This window comes from Petaurus breviceps, unplaced genomic scaffold (assembly GCF_028583685.1).
Source record: "Petaurus breviceps papuanus isolate PSGF00001 unplaced genomic scaffold, PetGlider_PUasm1.0 90823, whole genome shotgun sequence".
Lineage (NCBI taxonomy): Eukaryota > Metazoa > Chordata > Mammalia > Diprotodontia > Petauridae > Petaurus > Petaurus breviceps.
This window is the reverse complement of record NW_027187352.1, coordinates 8310744-8333312: the sequence shown is the minus strand read 5'-3', so window position 1 is coordinate 8333312 and position 22569 is coordinate 8310744. Positions and strand designations below refer to the sequence as shown.

Below are 22569 nucleotides of genomic sequence, written 5' to 3'. Positions count from 1 at the left end.
CCCCCGCTTTATAGATGGAACTGAGACTCCAGGGGAAGTGATTCACTTGCCTTAGCTTACATCACTGGCAAGAATTCAGAAAGATGAACCCTTAATCCTTTCTCCTTTCTTGAAAATGAAAGTGATATTTCTGTGTCTTCTTTTCCCATTACAAACATTTGCAGATTATCCTTCACTCTGGGAGATGTCTCTTGTAACCAAGTAAAACAATTAAGTAAAACTAATGATACAGTGAGTGATATTACCTCAAAGGGCTTCCACATCTGGAGCACGTTCCCCCACCCCACCCCTCCTCCCATTCTCATTAAAAAAAATTTTTTTTAAAGTACATTAAAGAAACACACCTGGAAATATATCCCATACCAGCAAACAAAGCTCAATTTATTCATTAGAAAAACCAGAGCAATAAACATGCATCCCTTAGGGTGCTGTTTGACCTTAGTGGCGATCAATGTTGTGATTGGAAACTGAGGATGAATCTGCATGGTTAATTGGGACCAAAGTTCCCCTGGAGGATCCCTGAAGAGTTAAGGCCTGAGAGTCTGGAAACATAGGTTCTAGCTTAATCAGAACCACTATTAGGATGGAAGAAACAACACTTTGCTGTTGGTTATCTCCAATATTATCCCATATGATGCTCATGACTCTGGATGATAGGTATTATTATTATCTTCATTTTACAGCTGAGGAAACCAAGGCAGATGGAGGTTAAGTGACTTGCCCAGGGTCATTCAGCTAGGAAGTGTCCAGCAGGATTCAAACTTAGTTCTTCTGGCTTCATTTATAACCAAACTATCTAGAATATCAGACAAGGAGTCAGAAAACCTGTGTCTGGCTCTCAGCGCAGGCCACTCACTAGTTTTTTATCCTTGGTGGAGGCACTTTTTGTCTCTGGGCTTTAGTTTCCTCTTCTGTAAGAAAAAGAGATAATAACCCCTGGGCTCCTCTATTGTTGTGTGGAAAGTGTTTCTAAACCTTGAAGTGAGAGCTGCTCTTTCTGCTACTTGTTTGATATCTTTCCTTTTGTGAAGTATTATTCCTCCGAAAGCCCTTGGTGGTGTGGAGGAGACCCTGGGCTCCTGAGAGCTCTGCCAGTGATGATCTGATGGGACCTACTGACCTGGAAAGGCTTTGAATCCAGGCTCAGGATCAGACTAAGGACTAACCAAGCCAACAAGTGCATTATGGGAGAGATGGACACCATTTTTTAAAAAATCACAGCAACTCAGGAGACTTAATAAGGGGGTAGAGGTTGGGGTCTTTGGATGTGGAGGGAGAGTCACCTTTGACGAGGCTCCTGGAAGTCTGTAAACTCTCTCCATTACTCTGCAGGCCCGGCCACCCTGCCCTTTGCTTTTCCTCCATCGTGGCACCTGTATCCGTGTGTGCTGTGCGCCATGCCTGGGAAGCTATGCCTCTTCGCCTCTTCCTCTTTAGGATTCTTGCTTCTTTCCAGATTTGGCTCCGATGCCACCCTCTGCAGGGAGGAGGCCTTTCTCAGTCTTCCCCGCTCTTCCTCGAAGGCTGGCACCTTCTGTCCACTCCAGATGTGTGTCTGATATGTACAAAGCTATTCACACATTGCACATTGTTTCCCCCCTTAGCCTGTGAGCTCCTTGAGGGCACAGGGATGTCCTTTGCTTCTTTCCATATCCCCAGCATTTTGCACAGTGCCTGGCACAAAGTAGGTGCTTAATAGATGTTTACTGACTCTTTCCGTGTAGTCTGTAATTATGTTGGTGACAAGTAAGAGACCGAGCCAAAATCCCAGCCCTAAAATGCCCCTACCTTTTCTCTTTTAGTCGGTTTAACTGAAAAACACATTTTGTGGTGGGCGCTAGAGGGAGGAGAGGCTATTCAGGGCAGCATCCTAATTCTGCACTGGCACCCTCTGCTGTTCTGCTGCACAGGTTTTTGAATGAAGGAGACAGAGTCAGCCTCCCCCCTGCCCCAGGAAGTGGGGGAAGGAGGCTAGGCAAAGCAGCTGAGCAGTTCTGGCCTCCCTATTGAGGCTCCCGTGGGGCATTTAGATGCAGATCTCCCCCTTCTGATTTTGGTGACATCTGTCGCCTTTGGGATCCTCCCCGAGAAAGGGACCAGGAGAGGGAGTGGGGTTCCCTGGCGTGTGGAATTGGAGCCAGCAGAGATTTGGGGTCCATTCCTGGCTCTGGCATATATGAGTTGTGTGACCTAGAATCGTGGATTTAGAGCTCTAGAGAGCCTCTAGTCCAAGCCCCCTCTTTTACAGATGAGGTCTAGATATGTTCAGTGATCTGCCAGGGTCACATACAGTTGGGATTTGATCCTGGGGCCTCTGCACACAAATCGAATGTTCCTTCTTCTACACTTTGGTTTGCCGAGTCTCAGTTTTCTCATGTGTAAAATTAGAATTAATCCATAAGCCTTTATTAAGTGCCTACTATGTGCAAGTCCCAATGTCTCATCAGTGCTTGAGATACCAAGAAAGAATGAAATAACTCCTCGTTTCAAGGCCCTGACGTCGTATTGGAGAGACAATGTGTGCTTCTATAAGTATACGCAGAATAAACAAACACAAAATATATTTAGTAGTGAAATATAAGGGATTTAGGGAGAGAGGACACTTCTCTCCTCAGAGATTTGTTGCCAGCAAAGTGCTTTGTCAGCATTGTTATAAACCTTAAAGCCCTGTAGTTACCACGAGCTTTTGTTATTATCTTTGTATAGGCAGAAAACCTGGTTGACTCTTGTCCCATTCTGGGGGGTGTTGCTGATTCTTTCTGGATGTTGGGTACAGTTCTTTGTACTATGTTGTTGTTTTTCAGTTATGTCTGATTCTCTGTGACCCCGTTTGGGGTTTTCCTGGTAGAGATATTAGAATGGTTTGTCATTTCCTTCTCCAGCTCATTTTACAGATGAGGAAACTGAGGCAAACAGGGTTAAGTGACTTGTCCAGGGTCACACAGCTAGTAAGTATCTGAGGGTAGATTTGAACTCAGCAAGGTGAGTCTTCCTAACTCCAGGCCAGCACTCTGTGCACTATGGCGCCACCTAGCTGCTCTGTATACTACACTTTGTCATAATTCTAGTTGAGAACAGGGACTTTTTACCTTTATCCTCAGTGCTCATCACAATGCCTGGCACTTAGTAGGTGCTTAATAAATATTTATCAGCTGTGTGATCATAGTACTGACCATACATATAGAACTTGAAGGGACCTCAAAGGTCACCTATTGCTGCCTTTTTCAGATGAGGAAACAGATGCATGGAGGTTAGAGGACTTCCCTAATTGTAAGTAGAGTTGGCACTTTAGAAGCTGGACAGAGAGCCTTGCATCTAGTAGGTGCTTAACAAATGTTTGTGGAATTAAATTTAATGCATCCTTTCTGCTGAGGTAGGTGAAATAACAGCTCTTTCATTTCCCAGCCTCTCTGGCTCTGGGTCCTGGGGCAAAGTGACAGTGGACCTTCAGCAGAGCAGACCTGCATTCATTCCCCTGGGAACACCCTGCAGAATTACTGGATTAGGGATGGAGTCTAGTGAGCAGCTGGTCTTTGATCAGTGGAAGCACTTTCAGATTGGGGTGAGGGGGAAGGGTTTATAGTCTATGGAGGACTGAGACAGGTGCTATTTTTATCCTCATTTTACTGATGAGGAAACTGAGGCAGACAGCAGTTAAGTGACTTGCCTAGGTTCAAACATCTTGTAAGTGTCTGAGGTAGGATTTGAACTCAGGTCTTCCTAACTCCAGTGTTCTATCCACAGCACCACCTATATAGAAGATCTCTAATAAATGCATATTTAATTAATATCTCATGGATATAAAAATATTTCATAACTATAACATACTTTACAAATATATGATGATATTTTGGTCATTTTTTCAAAATTTAAAAATTTATGGCAATTAAAATTTTTTTTCTTTTTGGAAGGGGGAGGGCAGGGCAATTGGGATTAAGTGATTTGCCCAAGGTCACATGGCTAGTAAGTGTTAAGTGTCTGAGGTCAGATTTGAACTCAGGTCCTCCTGACTCCAAGGCTGGTACTCTATTCACTGTGCCACCTAGCCACCCCAATTAAAAATATTTTTTAGAAATTTAAAAAAAGTTTTAAAAATTTGTCTCCTCAAATTATTTACTGACATATTTTAAGGTGTGATGGGAAGAACTGTGTACTACAAGTCAAGGGATCTTGAGTTTTGGTCTTGGTTCTGCCTCAGGCCTGCTGTATGATCTCACATCACTTTCCCTTTCTGTGTTTTATCTAGGAAACAAGAGAGCCACACTGGATGCCCTCTAAGGTGCATTTCATTATGTCTCCATAAAGAGTCTTGATTTTTCTAGGAGAGTTTTGGTCTTTCCTAGAAGTTGCAGAGGAAGGAAACAACTAAATAACCCAGCACTCTTGAAGCCTATAAATGTAGAGTGTCTCCCTTATCACTGTCACCAGTGACCTTCTGTCTTGATTTTGGAATTAGCTGGAATTGGCTGAGTCCACCTGGCTTTCCAGCTCGGGTTTCTTGAGAGCTAGCTTCTGCCTCTGCACTTTCTAACTCAGAAGAGGTGTATGAGGACAGACAGTGGAGGGGAATTGTGCTTTATGTAGAATGATGATTTCAGGCACATCTGTAGAATCCATTGGGGAAGTGAGCTGCTCCCCTTCCATTGGGTGACTTCTGAGTAGACCTCTTGGGGCTCAGATGAGAGAGTGTGGCCTACGCAGATGGCAGCCTGATTTTTATTTATTTGTGAAGATGACAGGCAGCACACTTCCTTAGATTCATAGGATGTCAGCCTTGGTAGGAATCTTAAAATATAGAATGCTAGAACTGACTTTTTGGTTTTTCAGTCGTTTTCAGTCATGTCCAACTCTTTGTGATCCCATTTGGGATTTTGTTGGCAAAGATATGGAGTGGTTTGCCACTTCCTTTTGCCACACATTTTACAGATGAAGAACTGAAGCAGACAGTTTGGTTAAATGACTTGCCCAGGGTCACACAGCTTGTAGGTGTCTGAAGCTGGATTTGAACTCCGGTCTTCCTTACTCCAGACCCAGCAGTCTATCCACTGTACTACTTAGCTCCCCTGTATGGACCTTGGAACCCAGAATGTCAGAACTGGAAGGGCCTTTAGAACACAGACTGTCAGAGCTAGAAGGGTCCTTAGAACACAGAATGTCAGAGCTGGGAGGGACCTTAGAACACAGAATGTCAGAACTGGAAGGGCCTTTAGAACACAGAATGTCAGAGCTAGAAGGGCCCTTAGAACCCATCCTTAGAACACAGAAAGTCAGAGCTGGGGGGCCCTTAGAACACAAAATATGAGAACTAGAAAAATCTCAGAACATAATACTGAAGCTAGAATATATTTAGAAAATAGATGCTGTGAAACATAGGAAGTCTGAGCTAGAAGGGGCCGTAGAGAGCTTGATACTTGGAGAAGCAGAATGGAAATGGGCTGTGATTCAGGTTTTCCTGACTCCAGGTTCCACTTTCTTCCCACTCTACCAGGCCCTGTCAACAGTCAGTGAGCAGACGTTTGCTGAGCACCTACCTTGCCCTAAGGATAAACATTGATCTTTGCTCTTAGGGAACTGCCAGTCTCTAATCACTAACCAATCAGGTCACCCTGTTAATTAGTGCTAAGACTGGGATAAGAACATAGGCTTTCAGATCTCCAGGCCAGTGCTGGACAGGTTAGGAATGATCTCTCTATTGCCGAGTCTAATAAGCTTTTCTCAGTCCTCATCCCTCTTGTCCTCAAAGTTAGAGAGGTTTTAGAGGCATCTTTCTCTCCTAGATTTTCTCCTGTCTCTCGACTGCTCCTTCTCTTTCTCCTCTTGCTGAGTCTTCTTCCTTGTCCTGCCTGTGAGCCCAGTGGAGGGTGGGATGGGTCCTCCCAGGCTCTGTCCTGGACCCCTTCTCTTCTCCCTTTATGCCATTTCACTTGATCATATCAGCTCCCATGTTTTCAATTATCTCCTTGCCAGAGGTGGGGAACCTGTGGCCTTGAGGCCACATGTGGCCCTCTAGGTCCTCAAGTGTAGCCCTATTGTGAAGTTTGGATTCTGTCAAAGAGCTGCCCTTGAGGACCTAGAGGGTCACATGTGGCCTCAAGGCCACAGGTTCCCCACCCCTGCTCTCCATGGGTGATTCTCACATCTACTTCTCTAGTCTTACCCTCTCTAAGTCTCTTGCCTCTTACCTCTAATTGTCTTTTAGACATCTCAAAATGGATGTCTTATAACATCTTAAACTCAGTATGTCAAAAACTGAACTTGTTATTTGCCCTACCCCCCACCCCATAAACCCTTCCCTCTTCCTAACTTCCCTATTACCATCAAGACCACGGCCATTCTCTCAGTCACCCAGGTTCAACATTTAGGAGTCATCTTCACCTCCTCTCTGTCTGTCTGTCTGTCTCTCTCTCTGTGTCTCTCCCTCCCTTCCCTTTTCCCTCTCTCCTTCTCCCTCTCCCCTGCCAATATCCATATCAGCAGTAAAGTCTTAAACATTTTACCTTTGTGACATCTTTCATATTACACTCTTATCCATACCAGCAGTAAAGTCTTAAACATTTTACCTTTGTGACATCTTTCATATCACACTCTTTTCTCTTTTGACACTGCCACCACCAACCTTGTCCAGGTTCTCATCACTTCCTTCCTGGTCTATTTCCAGATGTTCACATGAACTATCTGTTCCTAACTTGTGGCAGAGCCTGCCAAGCTCGTATTGGTATAACCAGCCACAGTAGGACACACTATGCCTGGACATAGTGTCTCCATTTTGGTCCACTTCAAGCCTGAATGGGAACAACCCAATCTGTTATAATAACCTGCTGATTTGGTCTCTACCTCAGTCTACCTTCCCCTCAGATGTCAAGTTGATCTAGCTTGGCCTGGGCCTTTAAAAGAGGTATTTGGGGTAGTGTAAGATCCAGACTGGGATTTGTGAGATCTGGCTTCTTTGCTGGAGGTGGAGAGACCTGATTTCAAATCCAGCCTCAGATGCTTTTAGCACTGTGACCCTTTGGCAAATTGTCTCACTGAGTTGCCTAATTTGTAAAAAGAGGATAATAATTGCATCTACCTTCTAGAGCTGTTGTGAGGATAATATGAGCTAATATTTGTGAAGGACTTAAAAGTCCCACCTTCTACAGGAAGCCTTGCCCACCCCCTCTTAATTCCAGTGCCTTCCCCTTATTATTTCCTATTTTTCCTGTGTTTGCCTTGCTTTGTATATATTTGTTTGCATGTTGTCTCTCATATTAGATTGTAAGCTCCTTGAGGGCAGGGGCTGTCTTTTACCTCTTTTTGTATCCCCAGCACTTAGGACAGTGCCTGGAACATAGTAGGCACTTAAATATTGATTGATTGATATTTGTAAAGGATTTTGCAAACCAAAGTGCTATATTTTGTGTGGTGTTGTTCAGTCATTTTCAGCTGTGTCCAATTCTTTGTGACCCCATTTGGGTTTTTTTTTTTTTTTGGCAAAGATACTATAGTGGTTTGCCATTTCCTTCTCCAGCTCATTTTACAAATGAAGAAATTGAGGCAAATAGGGTTAAGTGACTTGTTCAAGGTTATACAATTAGTAAGTGTCTTAAGCTAGATATGAATTCAGATGTCTTCCTGATTCCAAGCCCAGTACTCTACCCACTGAGCCATTAAGTTGCCAAAAGTGTTCTATAAATGCTGATTATTGCTGTTCTTACAGTTTATTAGTATTATTGTCTGCCAGAAAAGCACTATAGGATCATTGGAAAATTATTTTCCCCTCCCTATACCTCATTTTTTCCTTCTTTTGTGAAATGAGAGAGTTGAACTTGGTTCCCTCTAATTCTAACATTTTAGGACCCTTCTCTTGGCTGAAGGCTTTGAACCTTTATAGTAGCACATGCCCCTTAGGATTCCAGGGCTGGACTAGATCACTTTATAGGTTATCTTTTCCTGTCCTTTCATTTTACAGATGAGGAAACTGAGGCCCAAAGTCATGTAGGTAGTAAAGTGTCAGAAGTGGAATTTGAACCAATACTTGAAGAACTTGCCATTTTGTTGGCCTCTATCCTTCTTCTGTCAGAACCTACTGCCCATCTTAGATTTTTTTTTGGTTGTGTTTTTTGTTTTGTTTTCTTTGTTTTATTCCCTAAAGGCAGGAGTTGCCCTAGGCAGGAAGGGTAGATAACATGCCTGGGGTAGTCAGGCACCGTGGCATTATGGGCAAAGCACTTGTCCTGGAGTCAGAAGACACCTGGGTTTAAAGCCCAGCTGACTCCTCCTAGCTGTGCAAACATGGGCAAGTTGATTGCTGTGGCTGAAAAAAAAAATAATCCCTTGTTGTCCACCTCTCTGGTAATGAGCCTTCTGGCACTTAGCTAGACTTGCCTTTTGCTTTCTGGCGCAGTCTCTTTCTGGCCTGGCAGAAATGATAGCAAAAGTTAGGGCCCACTGACATAGGTTTGCCTACAGGGTCCCAAGAGACATTCATTGGTAGAATCCTATAAACTGACTTACAAAAGAAATCCCTCACAAGACTTAAGAGCTAGAAGTGGCATCACTGCCCATCTAATCTGACTCCTTATTTTGCTGATAGCTTGAAGTTTAGACGAAGTAAATGACTTGCCCAAGGTCACACCAGTAGGAAATAACAGAGGTGATATTTAAGCCCAGGCTCTGACTCTAAATACAAACTCATTGCTTTTTCCACACTGCAGTCCCCTTGGCTTTGGAGAGCAGCATTTTCTGCACTAAAAGTATGTGCTTTTCTAAAAAACCCCATTCAGAGACGCCCCTTGCTGTGCCCCCCTTTTGCCAACTGTACCCCAGCAGGTTCCTGCCCACTCCTCTTTGCCTCTGCCTTGACTAATGGGTTGGCGGAAGCTAAGAGAACTCTAATAACACGGACAGCTTCCATCTCTGTAGGACTCTAAAGTTCACAAAGTGACTTTTATCACAGCCCTTCAAGATGGAGGATTCCAGGGTTATTGTCTCTATCACAGGAGTAAACAGGACCAAATGTTAAGCAACTTGCCCATGTTTGCACAGCTAGGAGGAGTCAGCTGGGCTTTAAACCCAGGTGTCTTCTGACTCCAGGACCAGTGCTTTGCCCACAATGCCGCGGTGCCTGACTACCCCAGGCATGTTATCTACCCTTCCTGCCTTTAGGGAATAAAACAAAGAAAACAAAACAAAAAACACAACCAAAAAAAAAAATCCTCCTTGGCAAAAAAAAAGAAAAAAGTCCAGCCTAGAGGTAGTTTGACCATATTAGGGGGAGGTTCCTTCCCAGTAGGCAGGAAAAGGGTTGGGCACATTCCCAGGGGGGGGAGGAAGAACTCCACCCCACCCTGGCCAGTTCCCCTTCACCTGTCTTTCTCTTTCAGACTGGGAGAAGTGGGGAGAAAGAGCTGCAGTGCTCACTCAGATAGGGCCTTGGGGCAGTGAAGAGAAATAGAGGCCAGGTCCCCTAAGGGTACTGTCTGAGGTCTGTTTAAGACTTGTAAGAGTCTTGGAACTTTGGGCCTGCAAAGGAAGACAAGCACCCCAGAAGGGCAACTGTCCCTCGGAAAGAAGCCTGAGGGTAGGCTCAAAGGTCACTTGGAGACAGCCTGAGGAAGTGAAACAGGTAACATTTCTGACCAGTAAGAGTGTGTGCGGGTAGGACTGAGGGGTTGAGAGATTGGAATTGCTTGTGTTTGTGAAGTAAGGGGAAGACCCAGGGACAACTTGTAAAACTCAGTTATTAATTTTTAGAATTTCCTTTTCTCATATCCCTGTGTGAACTTTACGGTGGAGACTTGAGAGGCCACAGGAGCATCGAATGTGAAGCTCCAGAAAGGACTTTAGAGTACAGCATTTCAGAGCAAGAACATCTTTAGAACAGAAAATGTTCTTAGAGCATAGAACGTAGGACGTCAGAGCTGTTAGGAACCTTAGAAGGCATCAGTATTTATCAGGTATGGGCATATAACCCTCCCCACTTAGAAAGCCCTTTTAGACAGAGCAGCATGTTCACTTTTCAAGACTACCCTAAAGGGAGGTTAGGCAAGGACTGTTATACGCATTTTACAGGTGAAGAAACCAAGCCTCAGAGAGAGGGGAAGGGCTATGTCCTCAGCCCGGCAGCCTCTAACTGGCAGAGCCCAGGATGTCAGGAATGCCTGCTCTGATGACACTAAAATTAGCAGTGGAAAAATGTTTGGGGGTGGACAGGGCCCTGGGCTTTCTGACAAAATCACAGTGCCAGAAGGGACATTCTGGGGCATGTGGTACAACCTGTGTCTCATCTTTGCCATAACTTCCCCTTCATGGGGTCATCCAGGCTCCACTCAGATAGGCCCTTCAGTGACAGTGAATCCTCGCGTCCCTGAGGCTGCCTATACCACCTCTGGACAGTGCTGATATTTAGAATATTTTTCTTTTTTGTCATATCAAGATCTGCTCCAAGGACACTTCCACACTTTTCTCAATTTAAGCATTTATTAAGCACCGATTGTGTGTGTCGTAAGCACTGTGGTCCTGATGTTGGTGGCACATTGGTACCCATGATCTTTCACTCCCAGTATTTCTGTGAATCCTCTGTTGGATGGTCTGCACAATCTACTGGGAGTACCTTGACTGGGTCTTGTAGAATCCTGTGGATGCCAGGATAGCTTGTGAATTCTCTGTCTGTTACCCCACCCCTCTGAGCCTCAGTAGCCTGTTGGAGGACGCCTTTCATGTCAAACGTGCTGGGCCCGGTTATGCTGCACCCTCTGTTTCCCTGGCCCTCAGCACAGTGCCGGGCATACAGTAGGCACTTGATAAATGCTCAGCAGGTTGATTTTCATACTGTGGCCTTTCAGTTATCTTGTGGCTGTACATCTTCTCTGATGGCAGCATATTCTATGATTTGCTGTTATTTTAATTTTTTCAGTCTAGACCTATGGCCTTGTTACTTTGGGGAAAGGTTCACTGATATGGATCAGCCACCTTTACAACTCATCTGTGACTTAAGGTCTTTGAGAATTGCCTGGGGAGTGACTAGAGGTTAAGTGACTCATTCATAGTGAGGGATGTTGTAGTAGACAGAGCACTAGACTTGTAGTCCAGAAGACCTCAATTCTTAGCCTGTCCTTACACTTACTAGCTGTATGACCTTGTACAAGTCCCTTACCCTCTCTCAGACTCAGTTCCCTCCCCTGTAAAATGGAGTACTAACAGCTTCTACCCTACGGCGTTGTTGAGAGGCTCAGATGACATAATAATATATGTAAAGTGCTTTGTAAAACGTTAAGGCACTATATAAATGTAAGCTATTATTAATATTGGGCAGCAAGGTGGTGCAGTGGATAGAATGCCTGGCCTGGAATTAGGAAGACTCATCTTCCTGAGTTCAAATCCAGCCTCTGACACTTACTAGCTGTGTGACCCTGGGCAAGTCACTTAACCCTGTTTGCCCCAGTTTCCCCATCTGTAAAATGAACCGGAGAAGGAAATGGCAAACCACTCCAATGTCTTTTCCAAGAAAACCCTAAATAGGGTCACAGAGAGTTGGACATGACTGAAAATGACTGGACATTATTGTTTAGTGTGTGTCAGAGATGAGACTTTATTTCTGAAGCTTTTTGACCTCAATGTGGGTCCTTTGTTGTGTTTGTAGGGGAATATTTGTGTTAAAGAAATGGGCTTCAGCCACAGGGATAAGCTTGAGGCTCAAGGAGCCCTACATGCATTGTAAGGCACTCGACAGTCGGGGCTGGCAAAGGTCCGGACGCCTGTGAGAAGGGATTCCTTGTGGATGCTCAGGGGAGGGACAGATCAGAGAGAGCTGGAGGAATGAGGGAGGCAGGGGAGGATGGGGTACACTGCTCCTCCACGGGGCCGGTGTGAGAAGAGTGCTTTGTAATCCATAAGACTGTGGAGACGCTCCGGTTGTTCCTGGCCTTATCAGATTGTTGAGTGTAGATGTTTCTCCTAGGCCAAGGCTGTGTGTAGGGGGCTGGCAGTGGATCATGAAAGCCATGATAAAGAGGAACAGAGATAGGGGGGCTGGACAGGAAGGCCTGGGGACCTAGGGGCTCATTTGAGCTATCCAGGAGCAGGGTGTCTGTCTCTCCTCGGGGCTTCTTCCCTCAGGCTAATGCGCCTGCTTGGGGTTCCCTTTGAAGACCCACCTGGCATCTTGGGCTAACATGGTGCAGGCAGCTGCGGAGCCAGTCTGTGGGCTGGGACAGATGGAGTCTGTTAGACTCAGGCAGCAGGGACAGTGGGAGCAGCTTCATTTTTCCTTTCTCTTTCCCACCCCCTTTATGGTAGAAGCTTCCCCCATAAAGCCTCTGTGTCGTGATGGTTCAAGGGAATGTGTTACCAGGGGGTGGGGGAGAGATTAGTGGATGGAGCTTCAGGAGGAGTTGTCCCGGGTTCTAGTTCCAGCTGTTCTACCAACTTACTGTGTAACCTTGGAATGATTTCAGTTAAACGCTCCAGGCCTCCATTTTCTCCTCTAAAAAGAGGGATGAATGTGATTCGGTCTTTCAGGCCCTTTCATTGGGGAACGCTCACTCTCCTCCCCTCCCTGTCTCCTGGCTTCCTTCAGGCCTTAGCTCAGATCTCACCTTTTTCAAGAGGCCTTTCAGGGTCCTCCCATCCACTAGTGTCTTCCCTCTGAGATTACCTCCCTTAGGTATATGGCATGTATCCTATATGCCCAAAGTTATTTTCACACTGTCTCTTCCATTAGAATAAAAACTCCCTGAGGGCAGGGACCAGGTTATTTTTATTTTTATTTTTTAGCCTATCTTTGTATTGCCATGGGTGAGCACAGGGCCTGTCACTCAAGCATTTAATGAATGTTTGTTGTGGCTGATGACTAACAACAGTCTATGGTTTGGGTATGAATGGTCTTTATCCTAACATTTCTTGGTTCTATGTTCTAAGCTCCTTCTGTTATCCCACTGTGCTGAATTTTAAAATTTTGACTCTTTTCTCCAAGCCTTTGGTGGTGCTGGCTGCAGTTTCTTCTGATGATTGTTCATCTCTCTCCCTGCTGGAGGTGGGGAGAAGGTTTTTTCTCGAGTAGAATCTTGTTGTCTCTGTAGAGAGTTTTCTGGGTAGCATTGTGTTCCTAGGTGCTATGTTGTGGGTATCAAACTCAATTAGAAGGAGGGAAAGATAATCATGGGCTACATATTGACTTAGAAAATCACAAATTAACATTGTTTTACTGTATTTTTATTTATTTTAAAAATATTTCCTAATTATATTTTAATCTGGCTCTGTGGGAGGGCATATTTGACATCTCTGCTGCAGTGGACATAAAGCTGGACTGGGACTCCAGAATCTTGGGTTCTAGTATTAACTTTGTGCAATCTCAGGCCTCCATTCCCTCCCTAGTAGAATGAGGGGGTTGGATCAAATGATGCTTAGGATTCCTTTCAGCTCACACCTTCTTTGTTTGGAAGTCTTTTTGCTGCTCTGGCATTTCTAGGTTTCTGTATTATAGACCTGGTTCCATTCCTGAGTCTGAGGCCTTCCTTCTGCTCTTGGTCACCCCAGTGTCAGACTCTCTCTAAGTGGCAGAACCAGGATTAGAACCTGAGTTCTCTGACACTGAGTACAGTGGGCTTTCCCTAGCCTTAGTCAGGCTGAATGAAGGACATTAGATAATAACTCCAAGGGCCAGGGACTTTCCATCTCCAGCCAATCCTAACTCTTCTTGTATCCCACCATCCTCTGTAACTTGATGGAAGCACCCTAGGTCTGTTGGACTAAGTCTCTGTGCCCTCATGCATTTTTGTATTGTTATTTCTTAGTTCCCCCCCCCCCCCATTAGATCGTGAGTTACCCAAGGAAAGAGACCTAAGGTTTCCAAAGACCCTTCCAGCTCTGATATGCTGTGACTCTGAACTTGTGTCCCATGTCAGGTAACTTCCACTTGGGCTTATAGTCGAGTAATTCTTCATTATGACTGGATATATTTTTCTTTTATCTCTGTCTTATGCCTAGAATAGTGTATTCATGTAGTATATATATATAGTATAAGGGATAGTTCCTGTACTTAGAATCAAGAACACTTGGGTTGAAGTCTTGCTTCAGACACTAGCTGGGTGATTTATGTAACCTCTCTGAGCCTGAAAGTCAACAAGCATCTGTTAAAGTCAGAAACCATTTATTAACCACCTACTATGTGCCATGTTCTGTGCTAAGTATTAAAGACAGAAAGAAGGTCACAAGACAGCCCCTGCTCTCAAGGAGCTCTCTATCTTCTGCAGGAGCCAACATGTAAACAACTATGTATAAACAAGATATATCCAGGAAAAATGGAAGATAATCGCAGAGAGAAGGCATTAGAATTAAGAGAGATCAGGAAAGGTTTTTTTTTTTTTTTTTGCAGAAGGTGGGATTTTAGCTGAGATTTGAAGGAGGCCAGGAGGCAGAGATGAGGACCAAGAGAATGCTAGGCCCAGGGGACAGCCAGTGAAAACGTTCAGAGTCCTGAGATGGAGTGTCTTGTACAGGATGCCAGTGGCCCATGTTGCAGGGTGTGTGTGTGTGTGTGTGTGTGTGTGTGTGTGTGTGTGTGTGTGTGAAAACTGGAAAGATAGGAAGGAGCCTGGATAGGAGGGACTTTAAAAGGTAAAGAGATTTTTATATTTTATCCCTAGTTGTAACATAAATGAAAAGGCCACAATAATAGCACCCACCTCACAGAGTTGTTCTGATGATCAAATGAGTTAACATAGGTAAAGGGCTGTACACATATCTAACGCCTAGCACAATGCCTAACACCTAGGAATAAGGACTGGACTTGAGATTTCAGGGATATTTGGAACTTCCGCATCAGGAAAATCCTTCCACCAAAATGGGTCAGTACCTTTTCTTTAACTTAAAAGTCTTAGTTTCTCGGGCAGGGAGAAGTTAAGTTACTTGCAGGGTCTGGTGTGAGGCGGTGCCTCACACAGTCAGTATGTGTCAGAGGTAGGATTTGAATCCAGATCTTCCTGACTATCTCCTTCTCCACTGTGATGCACTGCCCTGCCCCTAGCAAATAGTAGGTGGTTAATCAATGCTTGTGGGTTGGTTGTTCAGGGAATATTTGTTACTAGAGCTGGAAGGGTCCCAGGAGATCATTTAATCCAACCCTCTTATTATATTGATAAGGAAAAATTGAATTGAATTGAATTGAATACCTGCTCCCCCAGAGCCAGGAAATGATGGTGTGGGTTACATCAGCCCTTCCTGTGCTGGCGGGTTGTTGGTTGGAGATAGCCCTGCTGGGGAAGTGGCCGAAGTAGGCTGCTGGGGCAGGGATCAGCCTCTTAGGTTTCTTCCTGGGCTCCTCCTTCAAAGCCTTCGATTACAGCTGTCTCTACTCTTCAGCTTATTTCCATTCAGTTCAATTCAGGTAGCATTTTGTAAGTGGTTATTTATAATGCTGAGATTCACAATATGTTAATGACAACTCACCTTTCTGTGCGACCCTTACAAAGTGCCTCCTGCACAATAAACGTGTGAAGCAGCTAGAATGGACATTATCATCCCACTCACCATGAGGAAATGCACAGACAGGGCCGGTGACTTGCCCAACTCTAAACCAGTTAAGTGACCCTTTTGGGGATTCAGATCCCAACTTTTTGTCTGCACATCAGCTGCTTGCCTCACAGGACTGTTGGGAGGAAGGTTCTTTGTGAGGTCAGTGAGAATTAGCAGTATTGGCTGCTGCTTTCAATGGCCTGTAGTAAGAATTCTTTTTAAATGAAAATTGCTGGACAGGGAGTGAGTAAAGAGACTGAGTTCTGGTTGTGGCTTTTGTGCTAGTGTGGTGTTTGACCATGGGAAAGTCACTTCCCTTTTCTTTGCTTCAATTTTCCTGTCTGTAAATTGAGAAGGTCCCTTGCATGTCTAACATTCTCTGTTATAAGGTTCCTTCTAGATCTAACATCTTTATTCTGTGTTCTGAGCCTCCTTCCAGCTCTGACATTTCATGTCCTAAGGGCCCTCCCAGCTCTGACATTCTGTGTTCTAAGGCACTTCCTAGCTGGGACATTCTGTGTTCTAAGGGCCCTCTCAGCACTGACATTCTGTGTTCTAAGTAAGGGTCCTCCCAGTTCTGACAGTCTCTGTTCTAAGGGTCCTCCCAGCTCTGACAGTCTGTGTTCTAAGGGCCCTCCCAGCTCTGACAGTCTGTATTCTAAGGGCCCTCCCAGCTCTGGCAGTCTGTGTTCTAAGGGCCCTCTCAGCTCTAACATTCCATGACTTTTTGTGACTCTGAACCTATTTTATCCTGTGTCAAGGAATATCTACTTGTGCCTGTCATTCTGAATCATTTCTTGCTGTGACTGATGTTTGTGTGTAGCTGTCCAAAGCTCTGCCCTTGTGGTGGGAGTCAATGAGTCAATGAGAAAGGTGGCTAGTTCTTTCTCTGGATGACTGGTCTCCTCCTTCCTCCACATCTCCCCAGGGCCCACAAAAGCCCCAGGCGGTGTGTCTAATGAGAGTGTATGTGGCTGGGGGTGGGGATGGGGGAAGTTAGGGTTGAGCCACACTGGTTCCCCATTTTCTTCCCACTTTTAGTTCTTTGTGACTGCCTGTGCCTGTGTCCAGTAGCCCTTAATCAAAGTTAACAACGATGCAGTCATAATAATTTGAATTTCTATAGTATTTTTAAGGCTTGTACTTTCTTCAGTGACACCCTGCATGGTAAGCATTGCAAGGATCATAATTCCAGTTTGCCAAGTGAGTCAACTGAGGCCCAGAGAGGTTAAGCAGTTTGCCCAAAGTTTATATGTTTTTATTATGCTTATAAGTGCTAGAGCTGGGATTTGAGCCCAGGTCTCCTGATTCCAAGCTCATTGCTTTTTTACACTATACTTAAGAAAAAACGGCAATGGGAAACTCCTCTCAGAAAGGGAATTGCCATCACCATCTCATGTATTATGTTATGTTGAGAATGCCCTAGACCAGGAGGCCAGAGTTCTAGTGTTTAGACTTATGCCTTTGACATCCCAGCTCCTTTAGCTGATTCTCTTATGTCATGATATCTTGATCAATGTATTCATCTAGTAGATGATGACAGTAATTAAATGGGGGATGCCACATAGAAGAATTGCATTTTGTCAGCTAAGTCAGAGTAGTGAAACAGAACAAGAATTGAACTTAGAAAAAAACAGTTTTAGTTTGGGCTCTTATACCGACTAGTTATGTGATCCTGGGCAAGCCACCACTAGACTTCCACTTCTGTAAACTAAGGCTAATATTCCCTATACTAGTGACCTCTCAGTTGTTCTGAGGACAGCTCTAGAAAAAGACTGGACAGTTCCACTGTCCTCTGCTCTGGCCAGAGCACAGCTAAGAATTGTAATCACTTCTAGGGGATACATTTATTTTTTTTTTTTGTTTTTTTTTTGTTTTTCCTTTTTTTGGAGGGGGGAAGGCAGGGCAGTTGGGTTTAAGTGACTTGCCCAGGGTCACACGGCTAGAAGTGTTAAGTGTCTGAGGTCAGATTTGAACTCAGGTCCTCGACTCCAGGACTGGTGCTCTATTCACTGTACTACCTAGCCTCCCCTAGGGGACACATTTTAAGAAGGATATTGATAACTTGGAGAGAATCCAGAGAACAACCACGATGGTAAAAGACCTTGAAATCATGACATAAGAGATTCAGTTGAAGGAGCTAGAGATGTCAAGAATAGAAAAGACGGGAGGGATGTGATAGAGGTCTAGGAATGTTTAGAGGGCTGTCATGGGAAGGGAGGATTAGATTTGTTTTGCTTGGCTCCACATGGCAGAACTTGGAGTTACAGAGGTAAATTTAAGCTTGACGTCTTGAAAAATTCCCCAACAATTAGAATTCTAGGAAAGAGAATAGCTTCTCTTCATGAGAGGTTGTATTGCAGAAGTAATCTTTTTTCAGGTCTAGGTTAGACTTCATAGTCTCCTATATTTCTTTAAGCTGTGAGATGAGATGCTGTGGCTTTTGGAAATGGTAGTTGCTAGTTTCAGACGGTAGACCTGTGACCAATGGGTGAGTAGTTCTTGGGGGAGGCAGATTTCATTCTATGAAGACCTTGCTAATAATCAGAACTGTCTGAAAATAGCACAGGTTATTTCATAAAGTACTGAGTTCACAGTTACTGGCAAGGTTGGGGGTGGGTTGTGTTGGTGGGGTAATTGTTCAAGGAAAGGATAGGTGACCCTCTGCTAAGCATGTCATGGAGGAAATGTGTGCTTTAGAGTGTTGCTGATATGGACAGGATCATGGTAGAAAAGGGATTAGAACTCCTTTCTCTCATTTCCCATGTCTGATCATGTCACTTCTTTACTCAGTGAACTCCAATGGCTCCCTATTACTCAGGATCAAATGTACTTTTGTTTGACATTTAAAATACTTTATAACCTGATATCTTCCCACTGTTGCATTTTTCTTACATTCTGCTTCCTTCTGTGTACCATATTGTTCAGTCCCTTTAGAACTGGAAGGACATTCCCTCATTTTATAGATGAGGAAATGAAGCCTAGAAAGGGGAAGTCATTTGCTCCAAGTCAGTCATCATCAGAACCACGGTTCAAGCCTCAGACTCTAAAACCAATGCTCTTTCCAACTATATCATGCACCTGTTGTTGGCAAGTCCTTTAGTCCCTTAGATTCTGTTAATCCATAAATTCTTCCCTTTGTCTACTAGAGATAGAATGGAAATTGAATGGGAGAGAGATGTGAAAGTACTTGGAATTAGGGATGGAGAACTGTAGAGATGTGTTAGTAGAATCACAGTACCCTTTTGAAAGGAACTTGGAAGGGTCTGGAGGCCATGGGTCCCATTCGGCCTCTTTGAGAAAAGTTAAGATGTTTCTATTTATAGGTGCACCATTTTCTTAAGGCCCAAATGCTCCTGAACGTTGACAGAGACATTCAGTCTGGGGCTACTTTAGTTATTGGTTGGTTGTATATTTGGCTCAAAGTGGGATGAGGAGCTATCAATCTTTTAAGTGTTTATCAACTTATTTTTTAAATTATTGAAACATTATCTTTTCATATGATAGATATTTCCCTAACCAAAAATATCCCCCTTACAAAATACCTTCCTCAAATACATTTAATCAAAACCACTCACTAGTGATGCTCTGTCATACATGTCCCTTTCCACTTTTGTTTGTTGATCAACAGGAAAGAAGGCTATGTCCTTAACTTCCAAAGTGTGGCACTAACATTGTCTTTGTATTTGACGTGCATTTTGTTGCTTCTCCATAATGACTTTATGGACATTTTTGCAATCATTGTGTATATTATTTTCATCATTCTGCTGTCTTTGCTCTGTATCACTTCATAGAAATTTTTCCATCTTTCTCTATATTATATCTATAATATTCTTCATATTATGATTCCTTACAGCCCGGTAATATTCCATTAAGTTTCTATACATTACATTCATATATACAGTGTCTGGTCACATTCTGTTTTACAGTCTTTTGTTGTCACAAATAATACTGTTTTGGACATTTTTTATGCATATAGGTCTTTTCTTCCTATTGTTAACCTCATTGGAGGTGTAGATCCAGGAGTGGGATTTGGGGGTTAAAGTCAAGTCAACAAGTATTCATTAAGTATTTTCTATTGCCAGGTCATAATAAGTGCTAGGAATCCAAATGCAAGCAAAAAGAAAGACAGTCCCTGCCCTCAAGGAGCATAGAGTCTTATAGGGGAAAACAATAAAGAACAGAAACAGAGAGAGAAGGTACCAATGGAGAGAGAGAAGTCTGAAGAGTCAGAAGTGGATCTCAGACAGGAGTGAAGTAGTGAACATGATCGATTGATAGGCATTTCCTTTAAAATGGATGTTTTGGAAGGGCCTGACCAGTCAGAGGAAAGGACCACAGGGGCAGAAGAATTTTCCAGGGTGAGAAGACCCTGGGCATAGCAGAGAAAGACATCCAGAGAATCAAGAGGGGAGTGAAGGAGTGAAGGGTTAAAGAGGATAAAGAAACAGTTAATTAAATTTTCTTATATAATCACAAGTTGTTTTCCAGAAGAGGTGAACCATTTCAAGGCTCCACCAACACAGAATCAGCCTACTTTTTTTTCCCACTGATGCCACTCCAGCAATGAGTTTTCCCATGTTTGCTGTCTCAATGAGTGCAAAATGGTTCATCAGGATTGTTTTAAATTTAGTTTCTCTGATTGCACTGTATTATTAATGCCATTTGTGTAGCCTCTTATCCTTTTATTACTTGCTTATTGGAAAATGAATACTGAACTTACAGATTTGTATCAGTTGCCCATGGATTTTTGGATTTCAGACTTTTTGTCAAAGGTACATAATGTAATTGGGCTCTGGTTGAAGTAGGGTAAGGTATTGGAAAGAGCCTTGGACTGGCATCAGTTAACAAACATTTTAAAATTTTTGCTTTTTTAAATAAATTTTTATTCATATCTTTTATTTTATTATATCACCAAAATTTCTCTTAGCATCCCATCACCTTCTTCTCAGAGAGCCATCCCATATAATAAAATAATATTTTAAAAGAAAAAATGAAAAAAAAAATCAGCAAAACTGTATTGCAAAGTCTGAAAATATATGTGATGTCTGTGGACCTCTCATTTCCTCAGAGTAATGGGGAGAGATCTCTTCTTATAACTCTTCAGTGGAGACGGGCTTATTCTTTGTAATTTTGCAGCATTCACTTTTGATTGTCTTGTGGTGGTTCTTTCCCTTTACATTGTTGTAGTCTTGTATTTTGGCTCTGCTTATTTCATTTTGCATCACTTCATGGAACTCTTCCCATCCTTCTCTGTGTTAATTTTATTTGTCATTCAGTGGATAGAGCCCTGGGCTGGGAATCTGGAAGACTCATCTTCATGAGTTCCAATTTGGCCTCAGATACTTAATTAGTTGTCTGACCTTGGGCAAGCCACTTAGCCTTGTTTTCTTCAATTTCCTGTTCTGTAAAGTGAGCTGGAGAAGGAAATGGCAAACTATTCTGGTATCTTTGCCAAGAAAACCCCATAGAACCCCTGCAAGGAGTCTGAGAGTGATAGAGAATATTTGGGCTGAGTTGTGCTAGACCGGTGTCTGTCCAGGATTCTCTCTGCTTCTCTCTTTGGGGCTGGGGGGAATTAGGAGAGGATTTTAGACTCTGACACCGACTCATACTGTATACCCTGGAGCTTCTCTGGGTCTGGCAGTATTGTGGGTGTGGCCACATATGGACTTTGCCTGTAGGTCTCTGGTCTCTGTTCTTTGGGAGTCAGGAAGAGTCAGACACAACTGAAATGACTTGAACAACAATAGCAGAAAGAGCACAGTAATGTTCTGTTACATTTATGTACCGCCATTTGTTAGCCATTCTCCAGTCGATGGCCATCTACTTTTTTTTCCAATTCTTTGCTAGCACAAGAAGTGTTGCTATCAATATATTTTTTTAATCGCTTTTTTTTTTTTATTTTGGAGGGGGGAAGGCAATGCAGTTGGGGTTAAGTGACTTGTACAAGGTCACATGGCTAGTAAATGTTAAGTGTCTGAGGCTGGATTTGAACTCAATTCCTTCTGACTCCAGGGCCAGTGCTCTATTCACTGCACTGCCTAGCTGCCCCATGCTATCAATATTTTTTAAAACAACATTTATTAAGTGCTTACTGTATGCCACGTTCTGTGCTAAGTAAGAGCTAGAGATACAAAAACAAAACGCAATGCAGAAGGCCCTTCCAACTTTCACATTTTGTACTTCTCTGAAATAGCTGGTCTTCAAGGAATTTATATTGTAATGGAGGTGTCAACATGTGCATATGTAGGTATACGTGTGGTGTGCATGTTATATTAATATGTTGTAATAATATTATAATAACTAGCATTTATATAGTGCTTTAAGATTTACAAAGTACTCTACAAATCTCATTTTATCCTCACTACAACTCTAGGTGATAGGTACTATTATTGTCCCGATTTTACAGATGAGAAAACTGAGGCACAGAGGTTAAGGGACTTGCCCAGGGTCACATAGCCATTAAATGTCTGAGTTTGGACTTGAACTCAGCTCTATCTGACTTCAGGTCTAGTGTTCTATCCACTATGCTGCCTAGATCCTAAAGGTAATATAGGAAGCTGATGGAATTTATTGAGTAGACATGGAACTTGGGAAATAGAAGTTCTAGTCCATTTTTTTTTACTACTGATTAATGATGCCTGCTTGACAAAGTCTCATAACTCCTCTGGGTCTCAGTTATCTGTAAAATGAAGGTGTTGGCCTGGATGTGTACAGTTCAAACATGCTGTGACTTTATGAGAATATGATAGCAAATAAGCCTATTGGTTCCATTAGAAGTCTCTGCTAGGTATTTTCTTCATATAATTCCCAGGAGCCTGGCTGGTAAGCCCTCCCTTGGGCTGGGAGGGCAGGCAGGGCTGCAGGAGGGAGAAGAGCCCTCCTGGATAGACCCTGGACTGGCACAGCTCAGCCCAGATACTCCATTGCTCTCAAACTCCTTTCAGAAACACCAAGCTGTTGGGTTTTGATGTCTACCTGTCCCACTCGATTACAGTCCCTAACCAATATGTGCATGCAGACAGACCACACACACACACACACACACACACACACACACACACACACACACAC

General features: G+C 43.5%; 1 protein-coding gene across 3 annotated transcripts in view; it reads left to right on the top strand.

The window, feature by feature from the left end:
* PAK1 (p21 (RAC1) activated kinase 1) overlaps positions 1-22569 on the top strand; it is a 205465-nt gene that overhangs the window by 40719 nt on the left and 142177 nt on the right. The window contains exon 1 of one of the 3 annotated variants that reach the window (XM_069070917.1): positions 9409-9604. The exons of the other annotated variants lie outside the window; for them this stretch is intronic. The gene's annotated coding sequence lies outside the window, so the exon portion shown is untranslated. Of the gene's footprint in view, positions 1-9408; positions 9605-22569 lie in introns of those variants that run through there. 3 annotated transcript variants of the gene reach the window in all.